The following is a 19,421-nucleotide window of genomic DNA, read 5'->3' on the forward strand; positions in this document are numbered from 1 at the left end:
CAAGATGGAGCAAGTTTCTTATTTTCTGCAAGTTAGTTGACTTAACTGTTAAATTAACTGCACGTTAAAGAACAGTGCTTTGTGAGGTCGGTTCTCCTTTCTGCCTCCTACTTGGCCTGTTAACATGATTCCCAGTCCGAAGGGAAGATCGCCCTTTACTGGTTTCACACCTGTCTGTCTGAGAACATCTGGTTATCAAGGTCAGCTGTGTCTCAACTCTTGGGGAGCAGGAATATCTCTGTACAGATAAGGGTTTTGTCATATGTGGGGAGCTGTCAGAGAAGCACCTCACCAACCATTTTGTTCACTCACTTCTCCTTCCCTGGGTCTTGCCTCCTCCTGGGACCATGTTCTGGGGCAGTTCAGAGGCTCTGAGGCATTGCACAGAGTTATAGCTCTAGTCAACAGTGAAAAAACTATAATCTCCTGTACTTAAATGTTCAGTTCACTGGATTATTTCCTACTAGGCAAGTGAGTCAAACAAGGACAAGAATAGTAAGAGACTCATGCTTTAAATAGAATTTTTAAAAATTCAGTGTACTCTTAAGATATTCCTATGTTTATTATTACATAAATTTCAAAATTTAAAATTTGTAATAGGCATTTACTATGATTATTTTTCTACATTATTCTTAGAATAAAGAATATTTTGTTATTTCCTCTCTGCAAGCAATGTCAATGTATAAAAATTTTCTTTCCAAATTAATGTATCTGCTTTCTAAGGCAATCATTTCTAAGTTCGTTATATGACTCAACTCATTAAATGTTTGACATCAGTCTTAATGTTGCACATGAAGTAATGACTGTGTTCCAGAGTGATATGGTATATACTGATATAGTCAGAAATCTCAAATCATTTCAATCAGAAACAATATGAAATTGGTAAATGAGAATATCTTTGAAAATAAATTTGAATTCATCTCACATTGGTATTAATTAAAATAGTCTTCCAAATTTTCTTAGGTTGCTATCAATATTTTATTATCTATTAAAAGAAAGCAAATCACATCCCACTAGTAAATGCCAATTCATCTGCTTTTTAAATTTAAGTGCAAATTATTTCCACCCCTTACCTTTACATTGAGATAAGTCAAAGTAGAAATGGCATATGTTATGCATTACTTTATAGACTTCAATATCAAAATTATTTTTATCACTGTTCTCCAAAAACTTATTTTAGACCAACATCAATGAATCCAATTTTTATCCTAGTTTCTATATTACATTTTAATACTATAAAATTCTTAGACACTTATAAGAAGTTTTATGATAGTCCATAGTAATCACTATGTAATTTTCAATAGATTACTATGTGAAAAAAAATGTAAGGGTACGTGTGATAGACATTATTTTGAATGTGGCATCCTGTGTTGTTCTCACAAGGGAGAGAGAAATTTTTTTTATATTATTCCACTGGTATAATGAGTAATGACCCAAAGGATGTCCTAGCATACCTACCCTGGGTAATCTCATGGACTGTAGTATAATAAGAGGTTAGGAGTCAAAGTTTGGGGCACTAAGTTTCCTCTTAGTGCCCACAGAGTCTGGAAACTGCAGTTTGACAACAAAAGGCTGTGGGCCTTCTGTATCTACAGTAAAGGAGGTCCAATCCACATTTTCTCTACTAATGATGTGGGAGGCCTTGCTTGACAAGAATATAATAAGATGCTCATGCGGCTCTTGTTAATGCAGTTATGTGAATTTCCCCCATGAGCCTCCACCAGATGCTGCTACCACCGATACTGTGCTGGTCAGAACAGAATTTCAAGAGGAATAAGGATATGTTGAAATGGAAATAGACCCAAAGAAGCAATCTTATGTTCTCATATGTGTTCCTTAAGTAGGGGATAGGTATTTAGCACTTAGAGCTTCTCTTGGTGATTGAGATTCTTAGTCAAATCAGGAATAGGTAGGATTTCCTACATTTCTCACTTCAGTGTATTAAACTCATTGGATTCCTGGATTATAAAGGACTCAATAGTCTACCACTAGTTTAACTTGGGTATTCAAATAGCATCTCTCAAATATAGCTGTTTATATAGCAACTACACCTGTGTCTAATAGAGTACTCTATACGTATCTCCTTTTTTTCCCTAACCTGTGAAATGTTGAGAATGTTTTTTAGTCTCTAATCATATTGATGGATAACAGTTCACAGCTAGAATATAGAAACAGAACACTCTGTTGAAAAATTATTATAAACATCATGTCAGGCACTAAAACACCAATATGTTTCAATAATGTTGTAATACAGACTTAGCCCTGAGATTTATTCTAGGTCAAAACTATACACTGTTTGTAATTTCATGATAAAACTCTGCCTCTGGAAAATCCATATTTTCAGGACAGAATTTTTGCCTTAAATAGTCCCTGAATGAACCAAAAGAAAAAAAAATGCTAAAATAAAAATTTCACCCTTAAAGAAAATGGAGGGGGTGTGTTGAATATTTTTTAAGAGTCCTAATTGTTTAAGAAATGTATTTAGACTGAGAATCTCAGAATTTAAAGTCCCTTCTTAGAGACAAAATGCAGCAGGAATTGCATAGGAACTATGTGGCCCTGACTGAATCACTTTGACTTCCCTAAGCTTAAATGTTTATTTCTGTGAATTCATTATCCAACCAGCTGATCCCTCCATTCCAACATTATAGTCCCCTGTATCATATAAACCGTGGTTCCCAAGCTGTGGTCAGTGGACACCTGGGATCCTCAAGTCACTGTCAGGGAGTCTCTGAGGTCAAAACTTTACATATTATGAAGGTGTTGCTTGTCCTTTTCACTGTATTGACATTCGTATTGATGGTGCAACAGTCAGTGGTGAGTAATACTTCTGAAGCTTCAGCACACATCAGGGCAGCACCACCCAACTATTCTACACTGCCACATATGCACATTAAGAGAGGAAGAAGGGGAGGCAGCTTTACTTAGGAATGTCCTTGATGAAGCAGTCAAAATTATTAGTTATATTAAATCTCAATGCTTGAGTATGGTCTCTTTAATCGCTTGTATGGTGAAATGGGAAGTATGCATAAAGCCCTTCTGCTGCTTTATCAAAGTACAAAGGTTGTCTTGAGGAAAATCTCATGTGGATTTGCTAAACCAGCCACATTTTCCACAGAACATCAAGTTTACTTGAAAGCATGGCAGACAAACTACTGTTACTCATATTTGGGTATTTCATAGCCATTTTCTCAAAAACCAACAAGATTAGATTAGCCTGCCACTTCAAAGAAAACAATTGACAATACTCACAGCCAATGAAAAAAATTCAAACTTTCAAATAAAAGTACTGGAAAACTTGTATATGCTGCTATTAGTGTGACAGCTTCTCAATTGGTAAAGACTTTTCTGATGAAATGGGTGGGGAGTTTTTGACAATGAACTATGTCAACATTTGGAAGATCTACAGAATTCAGTGCAATATTTTCCAAAACACCAGCATGTAATGTTAAAACTTATGCTTGGTATCCTTGGTAAAAGGACCCAGGACATTCAGAGTGAAACATAGAGCGTTTTCTTGTAGGAGAGTACAAAAGTTCATTGATAAGGTTTCAGATTCCACAATGCAACTAACCTTTAAGAAACTATTACTTGTCAAGTTTTGGTGTAGTATTAAAGGTAGATACCCACAATTATCTGAGAATGCTATGTGAGGCCTTATGGATAATGTAGTTGGAATGGGAAGGAGTAATATATATAATACATAAATATTATATATATTAAATGTATATAAAAATATAAATATTTTTACAATTTTTATATATATTACAATATCACAATATATATATTCATAAAAATTTTTATATATTACATATATATTTGTAAAAATGTAAAACAGCATATCTCTTCATACAGTTTTTTTGAATGTGTAATTATCTTTTGTAAAAATGTTATTTACCTTAACATTTAATGGGTTTATTATTTTTAAGTGAATTAATATTTTCTGAAATCTCAGTTTTGATTCCTAATATAGTAAATAGTGATATATAATAATATACATAAAGAAAACGTTCTGAGACCACAAAGTTTGAGAGTTGTCAATAAATAAACCATAAGGCTGGTGTGGGGCAAGCTCTTCAAATCTAAAATTGAGCTAAAATAGTCATTCTCTAGCCACTAGAGGGAGCTTTTATTTTACATAAATGTATAGTGTATTGGTATTAAAAATTTACATGAAAAATAAATGCAAAAATTCTAGAATTGTAGCACTTAATATATACAACACAGAGCTTTGTGAGAAACCCCAGTTTTTGTGCTTTATTTCTGCAATAACTCCTTCAACAAAATGGAAGGATTTTTTCTATAGCCATAAGTTTGTCTATGCCTAGCATGCTTAAGAAAATTGTGTTTACATTAAAGTAGACATTTAAGAAAACATCAAGAAGTCTTAGTATATGATCCCGTTTGGTTAGAAGTCATTATTTTTTTTCCCTCTTTCTAACTAATTCCTTACAAATAGCAGGAGTTGATGGTAGTTCTTTCCTCTCACTGACCTTTGAGTAATTGCTAGTTGAGTGTAGGTCAGTCAGAAATACTCCTGACATACTGTATTTCTCCCAGAGACATTTGTATCAGTTACAGGGAAATGACTATGCATACGGAAGCAGTGACTAAGTTCTGAATGATTTATTTCTTCTCTGGGGTTCACATAGAATCACACTGCAACTTCAGCAGTCATTCCTGTGATGTTATGAACTCTCCCTCAATGACATCTGTTTTTTACAATAATATTAATTATTTTTCTATGTCTTCCTGAAGCCTCGATATGGAGAACCATATCCTAGTTCTTAAGAGATGGGTACAGACACAATGAAAAGCTGCTAGATGACTTTAGTAGGTATTTTAGAAATAATTGCATATAATATTGCTTGTATTTGATAAATAATCTTCGGCAGTCAGTGGTACAGTAAAACTAAAGCTAAGTACATCCACATTTGCAGCAGCTATGCTGTTCCAAATTCCTTAGAATTTTTTCTCAGGGAAGATATAATGTGCCCTGATAAAGACAAAGGTGAGAAAGCCCCCTGCAAGAAAAATTATTTTCATTGAATACTTTTTTCTCCCTACAGAATGTCTTCTTGTGTTCTTTTAAGCCAGTGGTTCTTAATATATTGAGGTTTTGAAAGAAAGAGAGAGAGAGAGAGAGAGAGAGAGAAAGAAAGAAAGAAAAAGAAAAAGAAAGAAAGAAAGAAAAGGAAAAAAAACTTTTTAAAATCAGGTCAAAGCTATGATCCCTTTGCAATCACAAAATGCGAATTTTTGCATATACTTCTGAAGGTTTTTATATCTCCCAAATCCCACAAGAAACCCAGGTTAAGAATTCTTCTTTAAATCAATAGAAAATCAGTGAAGATAGAATGTGATTGGTTTTGTTTGTTTTGAGCAGGGAGGATAAGTATTTGGGACTAATAAGTATTAATCATCTTATTTATGCTGGAATCACTAATACTATCTTTGGGTATCCTGAAATACTTTTAGTAAAGGCTTCATAACTCATCTGTATTAAAAATGTTACAAAAGCTAGAGCTGAAAGCTGTGGGACCCCTGGTAACTCCCCAAAGCAGAAGGTCCACTCGTGAGTTTTTTTTGACAGATTTAAGAAAGTGACATTTTTAGAAAAGCCATATTGAGTCAATCTTGGTTTTAACAAATTAAACTTTTTTGAGTGATTTAGAGCACACAGTTTCCAGGAACTAAATTGGTCTTGAGAATTAATCAGGAATAAGCTATACAAGTTTAAGTTATATAAAGTAAGCTAAGAGCGTTTTAAATACAGGCAAACCTAAATAGTAACATTAAAAGTTGTTAATCCATATTCTCTCTGCAGCATTTTCACTCCTAGTTGAGAAGGGATTGACATAATATATTGAAACTGTGAATAATGAAGACATAAATGATAACACTGGGAGATAAAGGATTGTAGGATCAAAGATGCCCCCTGGGGATCCTATAAGAATGAGAAAGATGAGAGAGAAGAGTAGAAAATAACTTATGTTCAGTAATCCTGGCAGGTGTTGATAGTAGAAGCTTACCCAGAAAATGGAATACTTGTTTTTCTTTCAAGGTAAATATACCCCAAATCTCTGCTCCCTGAAATTTTTATAAGGAATTTTCATTGTTCTACGTAGCTTTCTGGATGCCTTCACTTCTTTTAACCTCATATCTATATATCTGAAGTATTGCCATTGGTTTTATTAAGTAGCAGATGATTGATAGTTTAATTTTGTTTATATGCGTGGATATAGCTACGGAAAGGAAATAAAACTAGGTAAATTCTATCATTAGTAAACTTAAGCATGAGCTTCCGTTAGTATTTCACATGTGCTATGTTCCCGTGATCATGAAATAATTTCCTGTGACTTTCAGCAACTCTAGATTATTGTTACCTTGATTCTGCTTTTTGAAGGTCATATTGATTGAAATAAGTGATTTTTCTGTCTCTGTCATGACTGGTTGGTCCTAACAAATGTATTTAGGAATATCCAGGGTCACCACACATAAAATTAATGCATACCTCCTTCATACCTAAGGTTTGTAGGTTGCCATTTGGCAAGAATAATTCAACACCTTCCTAAGTAACTTCAAATATTTGCAAATCTTGGAGAGAAGAACAGCAGACAGTATGATTTGCATCTTGGAGAGCAAATGTAGTGAGTCATCAATGATGTTCAAAGCCAACAAAGATCTGATGAATACATGCTGTGGTTTTAACATTGGAAGTCAACAGTCAATCATCCAAAAGGCTGTTTTTTCCTTAAAAAAAACCTCTTTTAAGCCCTTGATTGCCCTTCCATTCTTCTAAACTTGGCAGGCATATTTCAGTGGTGATGATGAGCGGATAGCGGTGCATAGCAGGGCTGTGTCATGGTCCTGGGAGACCAATCCTTTTCTGTAAGAGAAATTTGTGAAGTAGGTAAGAGCTCAGCCATATGTCCAGGTTCAGGGGAGGGATGATAAGAACTAACGAGAGTGTCAGTGTCCCCGAAACTGAGTTCAGGTCAAGGATCCAGCTCCAAGTAGAGAAATATCTTCAGGTATCCTGAAGTAAATTTTAGTAAAGGCCAAATTAAAGGTTTCTTAGGAAACCAAAGATTTACCATATTTGGGAAAGAGTGTGGGGTGAGGAGCCCTGGTGCTGAGAAAACAGAGAGAAAATTATGGCTTATTTGGGATATAAATGCCTTAAATGTACTCTAGTATCTAGGACACCGAGGCTGAATGTAGACCTTATCTGCTACTGGCAGTGGAGCTTCTCAAATTATGTATGCCTTGTTCAGCATTGACTCAGGTGAGCTAGGACTACAAATTTTTGACAGAGGCTCTGTGACTGAGAAGACAAGGACATTTTTTACCCAGGACAGCACTTTAACTTCCCAAGGGATGCTAGCGTGTCCTGTGCATGATCTAACTTTAGAAGTCAGTTAACTTCTCATGGAAAAACAAAGATGTCAAGATGGTTTATATTTATGCACATCATGCTAAAAATGAATTTACTAACAGAGAAATATAGGTTTTTCTTTTTTGCAGAATCAACTTTTGAAGAAACCTGCTCATTATTTTTTAAAAACAGCTTTACTGAGATATCATTCCTCCATCATAAAATCCATCCATTTGAAGTGTACAGTTAAGTGGTTTTTAGTATATTCACGGGGTTCTGTACCCATTAAAGTCAATCCCCATCCCCCTTTCCCTAACCTACTAGGCCTAGGCAACTGCTAATCTATTTTCTGTCTCTATGGATTTGTCTATTCTGGACATTTCATACAAATGGAAGCATGTAATACGTGGTCTTTTATGACTAGCTTCTTTCACTCAGTGTGATGTTTTAGAGTTCATCCGTGTTGTACCACGCATCCACATTTCATTCATTTTTATTGCTGAATAATATTCCATTGTATAAATATACCACTTTATTTATCCATTCATCAGTTTATTGGTATTAGGGTAGTTTCCACTTCCTGGCTATTATGACTATTGTCACTGTGAATATTCATGTACAGTTTTGTGTATGGACATATATTTTAATTTCTCTTGGGTACATACTTAGGAATGGAATTGTTAGGTCATATAGTAACTCTGTGTTTAATATTTTGGGGAATTGCTAAGTTGTTTTCCAAAATAGCTGCACCATTTTATAATCCCACCAGTAACGTATGAGGGTACCAATTTCTTTACATCCTTGCTAACACTTGTCTTTTTGGTTTTAGCCATCCTACTGGGGATAAAGTAGTATCTCATGGTTTTGAGTTGCATTTTTTTAATTACTAATGATATTGGGCATCTTTTCATATGGTTGTTGGCCACTTATATGTCTTTTTGGAGAAATGTCTCTTCAAATCCTTAGACCATTTTTAAACTGGGTTTTTTTTTATTGTACTTTACTATATACTTTTATTATACTTTAAGATGGTCTTCATATATTCTTGATGTGAGTTCCTTTTCAGATATATGATTTGCATATTTTTTTCTGTGAGTTATCTTTTTACTTTCTTGATGATGTTCTTTGAAACTCAATATAGTTTTTAATTTTGATTAAGTCCAATGTATCTATTTTTTCTTTTGTCCCTTGCGCTTTTGGTGGCATATCTCAGAAACTTCTGCCTAAAGGTACTGGTTATTTCTATATATTAAGTCATTTTATATTTTAACCCTTAGTTTTTTAGCCTTGCACTATTTTACGTTTTGCCGCATGGTTGGCTCTTTACCAACAGGTAAGGACCATTTTTCTGGTGTCAGGCCATGGGAGAGGGAACAATATTTAGGAAGTGCATTTTTTTAGTGATCAGTTCCTTCTGAGTGATCACTAGCACTGAACTTGGGAAAAAGCAGGTAAAAGCACAAAACATGTGTTTCCTTCTTTTCCCCATTTAGAAATTTCAGTAGGTATATGTTTCTCATCATTCTTGATAGATTTTAGCCAGTACCAAATATCTTGAATGTCCACAAAAGACCTTATTACCAGAACATTCATCCTTATCCTCCCACAAAGGTTGTTGGATACCACTATCTTGTAGAGGATAAGACTGTGTCCTCTTCGGTCACACATCTAGGGTGAATCCTGACTCTTTTACTTATTAGCTGTGTGAGTTCAGGGAAGTCATAGCATGGTGTTTGAATTCTCTTCCGTCAAGTGGTAATGACAATAGTATCTACCTTGTAGAGTTGTGAGGACTAAATGAGATAGAGGTTAACCAATTTGAATAGTGTCTGACACATAATCTGTGCCCATTAGTGTTAAGTGGCAGTGATGATGTTATAGAATTGGTGTATCTGTGAAAAATTGACCAAAACGAATTCCAATGACTCTTCTGTACTGCTGTTGAAATATTTCAGACAAAATGAAATATAACCCAAAAGTATGAACAGCACTAGATACGCATAGCTAAAGCAGAAACCATGACAATCATTCATACATTTTCTGTGGTTTTTTTAAAGAGTTTTTTGTCTTACAAGAATAAATTATATCTTCCTTAGGAGTAAGGAAATTGCCTCCATCAATCTTTGTTTAATTTGTTTGAATTCTGAGCATTAAAATAACTCATTAATTAATCAGAGTTTTCTCAATTACCTTCAAATGCTGAAAATACACTAATAATTTATGGCAATCAAAGATTTCTCAACTACTTTCAGTTGCTACAAATATACTAATACTTTATATATGGTAGTGACAGCTGGGAGAGGTGGGGGTTCCACTATCACATAAGGGGAAAGCCTTTTTTTTTTTTAAGATTTTATTCATGTATTTGAGAGAGAGAGAGAGAGGAGTGGGGAGGAGCAGAGGGAGAGGGAGAGAGTCTCAAGTAGACTCCAAGCTCAGCCCAGAGCCTGATGCAGGGCTCAATCTCACAACCCTGAGATCATGAACTAAGCCAAAACCAACAGTTGGACACTTAACTGACTAAGCCACTCAGGTGCCCCAAGAGGAAAGCCTTTTTAAAAAAGTTGTATTAACTCCTTTTGAAGGAAAGTTAAATAAGGGAAAAATTAATGTCAGAGTTCCTAAAAATGTGTTCCAGTTACCGTTCCCAAAATAATGTGTCAGATCCTTTTGTATTCATTATCTTTATTACTCATTCTGGCAGTTTCAATTACACTGTCACTGCTTCATGAGATTAACATGCTATTTTCCAGTACAGATACTGGGGTAGATGCCTTGTCTCCCAGTTAGACTGCCAGTCCTTGAAGGAAGGCACTAGCCTGACTTGTTCTCTATTCCTAGCATCTAACATGGTGCTTTGTTTATAGAAAGTATTCTGTAGATTCCTATAGCATCATACAATTTTAAAGCTACAAGAGAAAGGCCTTCATTAAAAATGGGTAAATTTATGGAGTATTACTATAACGTCTGGAAAAGAATGTGCTAACTCAGCACTGAGAGAACCAATAAAAGTCTTGAAAGACACTTTCCCCATGAACCCTACTTCCATTACTTCCTCTGCAGCTTTTGTCTGGTTCCTTCTCCTCTTAGTCGTGTTGCTAACACACAGATGCATGAAGAGACTCTTGCGTTGAGTGCCCCTGCAGCGTGTCCCCACAGTACCTTGAACTTCCTCATTGCAGCACTAGTCTCAGTTTTTTTTTTTTTTTTTAAGATTTTATTTATTTATCTGACAGAGAGAGACACAGCAAGAGAGGGAACACAAGCAGGGGGAGTGGGAGAGGAAGAAGCAGGCTTCCCACTGAGCAGTGAGCCCGATGCGAGGCATGACCTGAGCCGAAGGCAGACGCTTAACGACTGAGCCACCCAGGTGCCCCTAGTGTCAGTTTTGTAAGTGCTTGTTTAATTGCCTGTGTCACCCTCTAAACCAGAGTCCGCAGAGGATGGAAACCATTTTTGCCCTGTGCTGATCATTGTATTCTTCATGTGTGTCTAGCATGTCGTGGCGCCTGGTACAGAATGTTTCCTCAGGTTCTTGCCAAACTACTGAAGTAATTTAGTCAGTGTCTAGCTCCACCACTAACTGATTGTGTGGGCTTGGGGAAGTCATGAGCCTCTCCAGTCTGAGCCCATCTACCTGTAAAATGATGTGGTTGGACTTGATCAGAATTGGAAATCAGGTGGTCTACTTGCTAATTCTGCCCCAGAGCAGTGTTTTTATTTTTATTTCTCTTGTGTTCACTTGTTTCAGAGAAGCATGCACTCCCACTCAGCCACACCCCCACTGCATTTCAGCTTTTGCCCTCCTGCCCCTGTTACTTGACCAGCTCCTGAGGTGTTTGAAGTTGCCCCCACTGACCTAAGGATGATCTGTATGATCCCCTTGACTCTAACATTTTGATTCCATGATGTTTAAAAGAAGTATGCAGTTGCACCCTTCAGCCTGCATTTACTTGTCACAAGGAGCTTTTATTTACATTGGTTTGTTTTCTGGAGTGTCTTTTATTTTGGTTCTTTCCATCGGGTAACCCTTATGGATTCCAAAGCTTACAAATCCTTGCTGTTCACTCTGTCCTTTACTTCAACAGAAGTAATTATATACATTTGTGTCTTCTCTCTGGATATTTTTATAGCACCATGCAAGGGGATTATCATTGGGATGATAATGTTTCTGTGAAAAAAATTACCTTACAAATACATATATGAATTTTAGAAGTTCCCTGTTGTTCATTTGACATGTATTTAGTTCTCTATTTTTCCTATGGATTATACCCTTATCTCTGTGCTGGTTACAGAGATGTATGAACACATTTCAATTTTTAACTTAAAAGTAATATATAAAGGTGTGTACATATGAACACATGGACATATTAATTATTTTATTTTTAAAATAACTTTAATAATAACTTTATGTAATTAGTTATCTCCTAGGGTTATTTTTTCATCAGAGCAAAAGGAAATATAAAAACTTCAGATAATCCTCAATGAATCTGTTTTAGGATGTCTGATGCACAGAGGTATCATTCTCTAAGTATTGCTGCTTAGTAGAATGAAGTATATTTGACATGTACCCATAGTTACTAACAATTGAGTGGAACATAACAGGCTTCTGCTGAGTAAAAACGTTAATGTAGCAGAGTAGTTTACAGATGCTGAGATGAACTACTTTTAGTTTTGCTCTCAAAAAATATATAAGAAATCTAAATTTTGTTTTGTTTTGGGTTTTTTTCTCTACTGAGCAGAGCGGCAGCCATTACGTTGAGAAATATGTGACTGTTTGGCCTACTATTATGCCTATTTTAGAACATTCTGCATGGTTAGCTACCTGGAGCGTTAGATTCACAATAGAAGCAACTTTCAAATCTAATAGAAACCCGTGGGACATACACATGGGACTGTTCAAATAATTGAACTCCCTTCTACTTATGACTATCTTATTTGCCACTTGGCACAGGCCCGAAGATTGTACAAGCTGTGAAGGAGCCATTTGGATATGGTCTGGTGGTCCCTAAGCAATCATTTTAGCTTCCGTCACAGTAGACCTAGTTTATAGAGCACTAAGGAGCACTGTCCTCAAGAATATTAAGGAAATAATTGCTCATACATGAGTTCTGAGTAGTCTCCTTCCCTTCTGTGTATTTTTCATGCTCTTACACTGTTATTCTCAACGTGGTTATCTCAGGTGTTAGGATATTTATGGTCACTGGCTAAAAATGACCTTATTCTATGAGTTTGATGTTTGAAGCAGCGGTAGCTAGACTTGAATTAAGTGTTTCTACTTAGGAGAAATTTTACTTACCTGATATGTCTGCAAATGTAGCAGAGTTAAACATTACAATAGTCAGTACAATTATTCTCCACGTTTGGCCAGATTCCCCTTGTCCTACACCAAGCACTTAATCTCTTATTGGAGAAAGGAACTTAAGTTTTTAAGGATTTATTCTGTGCCTGACACTGCTTGTGATAGATGGCTACTCACTTAGGAACTTACTACCTTATGCATAAAAATTTTTTGATTAATAAGAACATTATCATATTTGATAAAGGGGCATTAGAGAAGGTAGTTATGATTCATATCCATTTTCCATTCATGTATTAATACATTTTCCTTATTTCATGAAGTATGTGTACGTGTGTGTGAGAGAAAACAAAGAAGAAATGAGAGATGAGTGTGAGTACACACTCTTTCAGAATAAAATCTTGTGTTTGGATGTAATTTAGTTCTGTTTCCAGGCACTTGGGTTTAGAAAGAGTTCCTAGTGCCTTATTAATTAGTATGTAAGTGGTTATTTGTGAGATAATTATCTGTGTCTGCCATTAGTATGTAAATAATTATCTGTGAGATTAAGCTTCTCCATCCAGTAAGAAAACTATAATCCTTGAATACACAGACATGCTCACCTTCAGTTATTAGTTCAAAATTAAGAAAAAAAGAAAGATAAATAGAAGAATTAGACATTTGATCTTTGCAAGAATTTCCAAATGCTTTTTCACGTATTTCAGCCAGTATGATTGGAACATCATCAGTGACTTAATATTGCATTATCTTAAAACTATTTCAGAGTCATGAAGAAAGCTCTTTCTATATCAGAAATGTGTGTCTTTAAATAGATTAGATGTGGTGGAAAAGTTTTATACCTTCAAATTTAGTAAGATTAATTTTAGGAGTTCAAAGAGACATATCTAAAATTGTCTAGTCCAACTTCTTATCAACAGCTAGAGTGCTTACTGTGCATCCCTGTCAAACGTAGCAAAGCTCTGCTTGAATACTTCAAAGACAAGAAGTTTGTAATCTGGTCAAGTATAAGCATTGTGTTGTTCACTAATTCTAATTTTGCAGTTGTTTTGGTTTTTTTCTGTATTGAGCTAAGGTCCATTTGCATGAGTCAGCTCTCTTTCTCCTAACGCTATCTCCTGGACACGGGTAAGATTTGTCCCACTTCCAAATTCGACATTTCCTGCAGCTGCCTCTCCTTCAGTTCCTTCTCCATGACATAGGATTGAGATCCAATGACAGCCTGGTCCCCTTTCTGGATGGAGATTCCCATCCAACTCTTTCCATAGTTTAAAATCTCTCCATGAGTTTGTGTCAAGCTTCATAGAAGAGGTGTTTGCCCTCGTTGTTCTTGCTTCCTCACTTTGAATTCACTCCAGAAAGTGCCACAGTCTGGTTTCTCCTTTGGCCTAAATTCTGCTGAAATGTGCCTCTGTGGGGTTGCTGATGATCTCCTGGGTACCAAATCCTGAATGTATTTAATTCTGTCTGCAACATCTAGCCCTGTTGATTTCTAGAGGCTCTTCCCTCTTTTGAGTTCCTAAAACTTCCTCCTCCATTTCCTCCTGCTTCTGACTGCATCACCTCAGACTCCTTCATGAGTTCACCTTTTAAAGGTTGGAGTTGTTTTCCAAGGTAGCATCCATCATCTCTTCATGTTGTACACATACTTACAGAGGAGTTCTATATGCTGCATCTGCATGTGTCATAGTCTGAGGATTCACAAAAGTATGTCACCAATTTAGATCTTGCTCCTAACTTTTATGATTCAGTTGCCCCATGAACTGCTTTCACTTAGGACCGCCTCGTTTCTTGCCTGTTTTTCCACATCAATCTCCTGATTGGTCTTTATGTCCAATCCATGTCTTCATGGTGGCAAGAGTAAGCTTCCTGAAACAAAAATCAATCAGCATCCGGAGTAGAAGACTTCAAGGACTCTTCTTTGTCTAGTGAGTACTTTTCAAACTCCTTAGTTTAGTGTTTGAGGCTCTTCATGACTTGTTACTTCTCCAGTGTAACCTAAAATCACTTTTCCACCTTAAAGTGGAATTTTAGTCCCAATTATAATCCCAGAGAATTCACTTCTGCTTCCTAAGCACTTGAAGCTCTTTTTCACCTCTGGACCATATGCAGCTTCTTCTGCCTGAAACCCCCTTCCTTCCCTCTCTACTCTCTTGTCATTCGACCACCTTTTACACAGCTCAGAGATCCCATTCCACCTGCCCCATGTCTTATTCTTCCCAGAACTCAATTAAGTGCCTCTTTGGTGTACTTAGCATTTACCACATTGTGATTATTCTTGTACTTGTCTCTCCCCCCACCAAACCATGATCAACTTGAGAGAGAAGTATGTCTTCTCATGTGTGTAACTCCCAACACATTATAAAATGACTTTGCACCTTAATATAGGCCTATTCATTCAGTCACTCAGTGAACATTTTTTTTTTTTGAAATCTACCAAACTCTGTAATAGATGCTTGGAATATACTGATAAGCCAGATAAAAGTGGACTGGCCCTCGTGAAAGTTACAAACAACTAAACAACCTCTTTATCCCTTTTAAAGGTTGTGTATCCCTTATTCCCATATGCCAGGATCATTTTAAATCTTGATCTTGCTATAAACTACATTAGCTAGTCTTTCTGTGTCCTGTGCAGGTTTGTTCTATAGAACACACTTTGGGGTATTAAGGACCTACTTCATGCTAACATGCATCTACTTTCATTCTCAAAGAAATTCTGAGAAATATTGTCAGGACTGTTTCGCTCTTTTTGCATGTGAGAAAACAGAAGCTTGCAGAATTTAAATCCCAGACTTGTGTTAAACCCAGAGTTTCAAAGGCAGAGCCTAAGAGTTTTACACTAAGCTGATCAAGAGGCTTTTTGTGTCTTCAGTAGAAGCATGGATAACAATGGTGAATAAGAAAGAACTGAACTCTGAACCCCCAGGGCTGACAGTACAAATCTCCTTCCTGGTGATGCCATACATTTATCAGACATTCCTATCAATCTCCCTATTAGGCAGCCCACCTTTGTTCATTCTGTCTACCAGGACCTTACAAAGGGCTCACTAAATGCCTTGCAGAAATCAGTATCTACCTTACCCATGGCACTGCCTTTATCTATAAATCCAGTGCCCTCATCAAATGGGGAAATGGGCCCAACACCAGGTCTCATAAATATCTGTCAGATGAATGACTGACTTGACTTTTTTCCTGTTCTTTCCATTATATCCACTAATGACTTGCAGCTACATAAATGCTTAGTGCAATTACCCTTTAAGTCCTGAGATGTGCTGCCTCAGTAGCGGTATAAATACAAAACAAAAACTCTCTTACGAGGTTGGATAGCTCCCTCCTGTGAAATATACACAGTCCTGTACCTGTTTTAATCAGCCTGCTGCCTGCTCCAAAGAAATCTCTGAAAGCATGCATTTCCCAAGCCATAGTTACACTGAAGTGGTTAGTGGCAGGGCAGGTGGGACTGAACCCAGCTATATTGAGACTTCTTTCATCTCCAGAGGAAAAAGGTATCAGTCAACCTTGCCTTGAACAGTGGTCTGAGAAGAGCCAGTTCAACAGAGGACAGAAAGAATTGCACCTACAGAGAGGGCTGAGTAGGGCTGACTCCCCACAACTCAGCCCTGTTAGGTTCTCAACACTCAGTTTTTCACTTTCTACGACTTGATAGGGCAATCGGGAGGAACAGTGGGAAGAATTTTTTAAATAATAGATTATTTACAACATATTCTGGACAGTTTCCGCCATGGAGGTCAATGGTTTCTCTTTAAAAGAAAAAAAAATGAGTCACATAACTTATAAAAAATACCATCTCCTTTTTTTTTTTTTAACTTTCTTAGGCGGATGTGACAGTACCAATACAAATGGCACCTAGTAATTGTGAAGTTGTAACTTTAGAAATAAAAAATGCATTCCCAATGAGCCTATGTTTCAAAAGAAAAATTTAGCATCGACTTTGATATACCATCTGGTATTCAAATCACTCTGAAAAAAATTATTCATAGTAGTGTGAATTCTCCTAGGACAAGGCTGGTGAGGAACAGGAGATGGTGGAATTGAACAACCTTGAAGAAAATAAAATCCCTTTTGGCATTACCTCCTTCTGTGTGATCTCCTCTGTCAGGAGTCCAATTTTAGTCTGATGCTGATCAGAAGGGGCATAATTTATAGAAGAAAATTCAGAATAGGGCTTCCTCTAGTTAATTTTTTTTTAATTGTGCTCCCTTTAAAGCACTCTGAATTCTCCCTTCAGATCTAATCGACTACTGGTTATTGTGAGACTCCAAAAAAGAACAATGGATTGAACCGCTGCACTTCTTCAGCCTACACTACTGAGGACAATAGCCATTGAATTCGGCACAGGGCACACTTTTGGGAAAAGCAGATCCTACAGTGCTTTGTGTGTCTTTTAAAAAGATTGCATTAACATATTAATTAGATTCTAAAAATGTAATTACAGTTGAAGTAAAAAAAACACGCTTGTATATAATTTAATCTCTATATTTTGATCATTTTCAAATAGTACACAGGTATGAAACTTAAGAGAAAAATGCGTCTGTAATTGTGCTACATTTCATTGACTCCTGAGGACAGAGAATTTGTATAGGTTGATGTAGTCTTTTAGGCTCCCCAGAGCTTGTATATCATTGTTATAAAAGAAATTTATCCCTTTTGTTTTTTTATTTGACATACAGCACTAGCTACTGTATTGCCCATTGGACATTTTGTGCTTCATTAACAACTGTGGTCAAGAGAGGTACTTCAGTGTAAAATGCTGACTTTGATTTCAAAGCTCATAGAAGAAAGTTTGGAAAATTGAAAGTAGACCTTGTTTTCTCTTTCTGACTTCAGTTCTGTCCATCTCTTAGGTAATGATACAAAGTATATAATTTGTACTTGTAGAACATGTTTGCAGGGCAAGTGTTAGGAGGTATTGCTCTCCAGGGGCTTCCTGAGAATGACAAGTATTAATGTCCTCAGCTGACAAACTGAAACAAGATTATGATTAACTCAGGGTTTCATCATCTGCAGATTTATAAGGAAACCAGCCTCCTGGAGTAGTTTCTCTTCCACTTACCTAAGGGGGAAACAAGATGCCACAAGCAGGGGAAAATTGTGGTGAATTAATTCCATCAGTGCTTACTTACTTGGGGCCACTTAAAAATAGTAAGAGGAAGGGGTGCTTGGCTGGCTCAGTCCTTAGAGCATGTGACACTTGATTTCAGTGTTGTAAGTTCAAGGCCCATGTTGGGTGTACTTAAAAATAAAATCTTAAAAAAAATAGTTCAAAAAATAGTAAGAAGAAGATAATTGATTGGGTGTCTTTCTATTTTATATCTTCAATTTTTAAAATAAATACCCAGGGTTAGTTGTTCTTACAGACATATAATATTTTCATGTTTCTTGGACTTACTGGCTGTCTACTTTGCTGATTTGGAAGCAGTTACAGCATTTTTTTCCTGTTCAAGGAAGAATTTATAAATAGTACTGATGGGTATCCAACGTGTGTTATTTCTTTAAATGGTGACTGAATTGTCTTTATACACAGAGTATATTTTTAGTGTAAAAACTACAATGTTGTATTATGACACTTCCCATGAAATAAATTTTAAAATGTTCATATTCCAGACTGAAACATGTAAGATAACATTAGAGAAAGTCAATGTTTAACCATATTCATTCATCCATCCAAATGTTCCACCAACTAGCATTTAACAAGGACTTGTGTGTCAGACACTGTTCCAATAAAGATGTATTGAACATCTTCTCTGTCCCAGGAACCATGCTGGGCATCTGGAATATAAAGTTCATAAAATACGGTCTGTGTTCTTAGGGAACTATGGATCTGTGCTATTAGGGTAAGTAAGGATGATTAATTAGTAGCTGACTAGGTCAGGGAAAAGCCCCAGGGTTAGGCAATGGTTCCCATCACTACTGGACAAAATTACTTATATTCAAATCCTTGGGCACAGACTACATCTAATGTCCTTGTTGTTTTGGGGGATGGCAACAAGAGACAAGCGAAAGATTCTGGAGGAGCATGGGGCTAGAAATAGTATAGTTGCCTTCCTCGCCATGAAATCTTTAGCAATCTGTCCAGCCAAAGGTAATTATTCATTCGAACTTATAAAGCTCTTGGGTCTTATAGGTGATACCAGTCTCTTATGTCCTTTTTCATTAGAGAAAGACAAGATTTCAAAGAAGTTTTTTGGGTTTTTTTTTTGGGGGGGGGTTAAGCCCTTAAATGTCCCTGTCTGCCTGGCTACCATGCCAATATACTCAGTGATATTTTTAGAACCACATTAAATTCTAAATATAATATAGTATGGGTGGTTGATGGGACCTTCGGTATATAAAAAAAAGAATAAAATATATGATTGCATTGATTTTCTGATTTGCGCTGTGGAGAAACACACCCAGTGAATTTTGCCACTCGATAATTGCCCTTTGGTTACCTCCCTTAAGGAGTGTGGTTTTAGGGGCACCTGGGTGGTTCAGTCGGTTTAGTGCCAGCTCTTGATTCCAGCTCAGGTCATGATCTCAGGGTTGTGAGATGGAGCCCCGTTGGCTCGGCGGCACGGTGGAACCCGCTTAAGATTCTCTCTCTCCCTCTCCCTCTGCACTCCCCCTTCCTCTTTTTTTTTTTTTTAACGGTACATCGTTAATGGAGGAAAGGATTATTTTATTGAATGCTGTTTACCTGTTGCTTCCACTGGTGCTATACATTACCTGGCAGATATTTTCTTATAA

Source organism: Eumetopias jubatus, unplaced genomic scaffold (assembly GCF_037043125.1).
Source record: "Eumetopias jubatus isolate StellerSeaLion01/CBP00866 unplaced genomic scaffold, mEumJub1_p1.0 scaffold_6, whole genome shotgun sequence".
Lineage (NCBI taxonomy): Eukaryota > Metazoa > Chordata > Mammalia > Carnivora > Otariidae > Eumetopias > Eumetopias jubatus.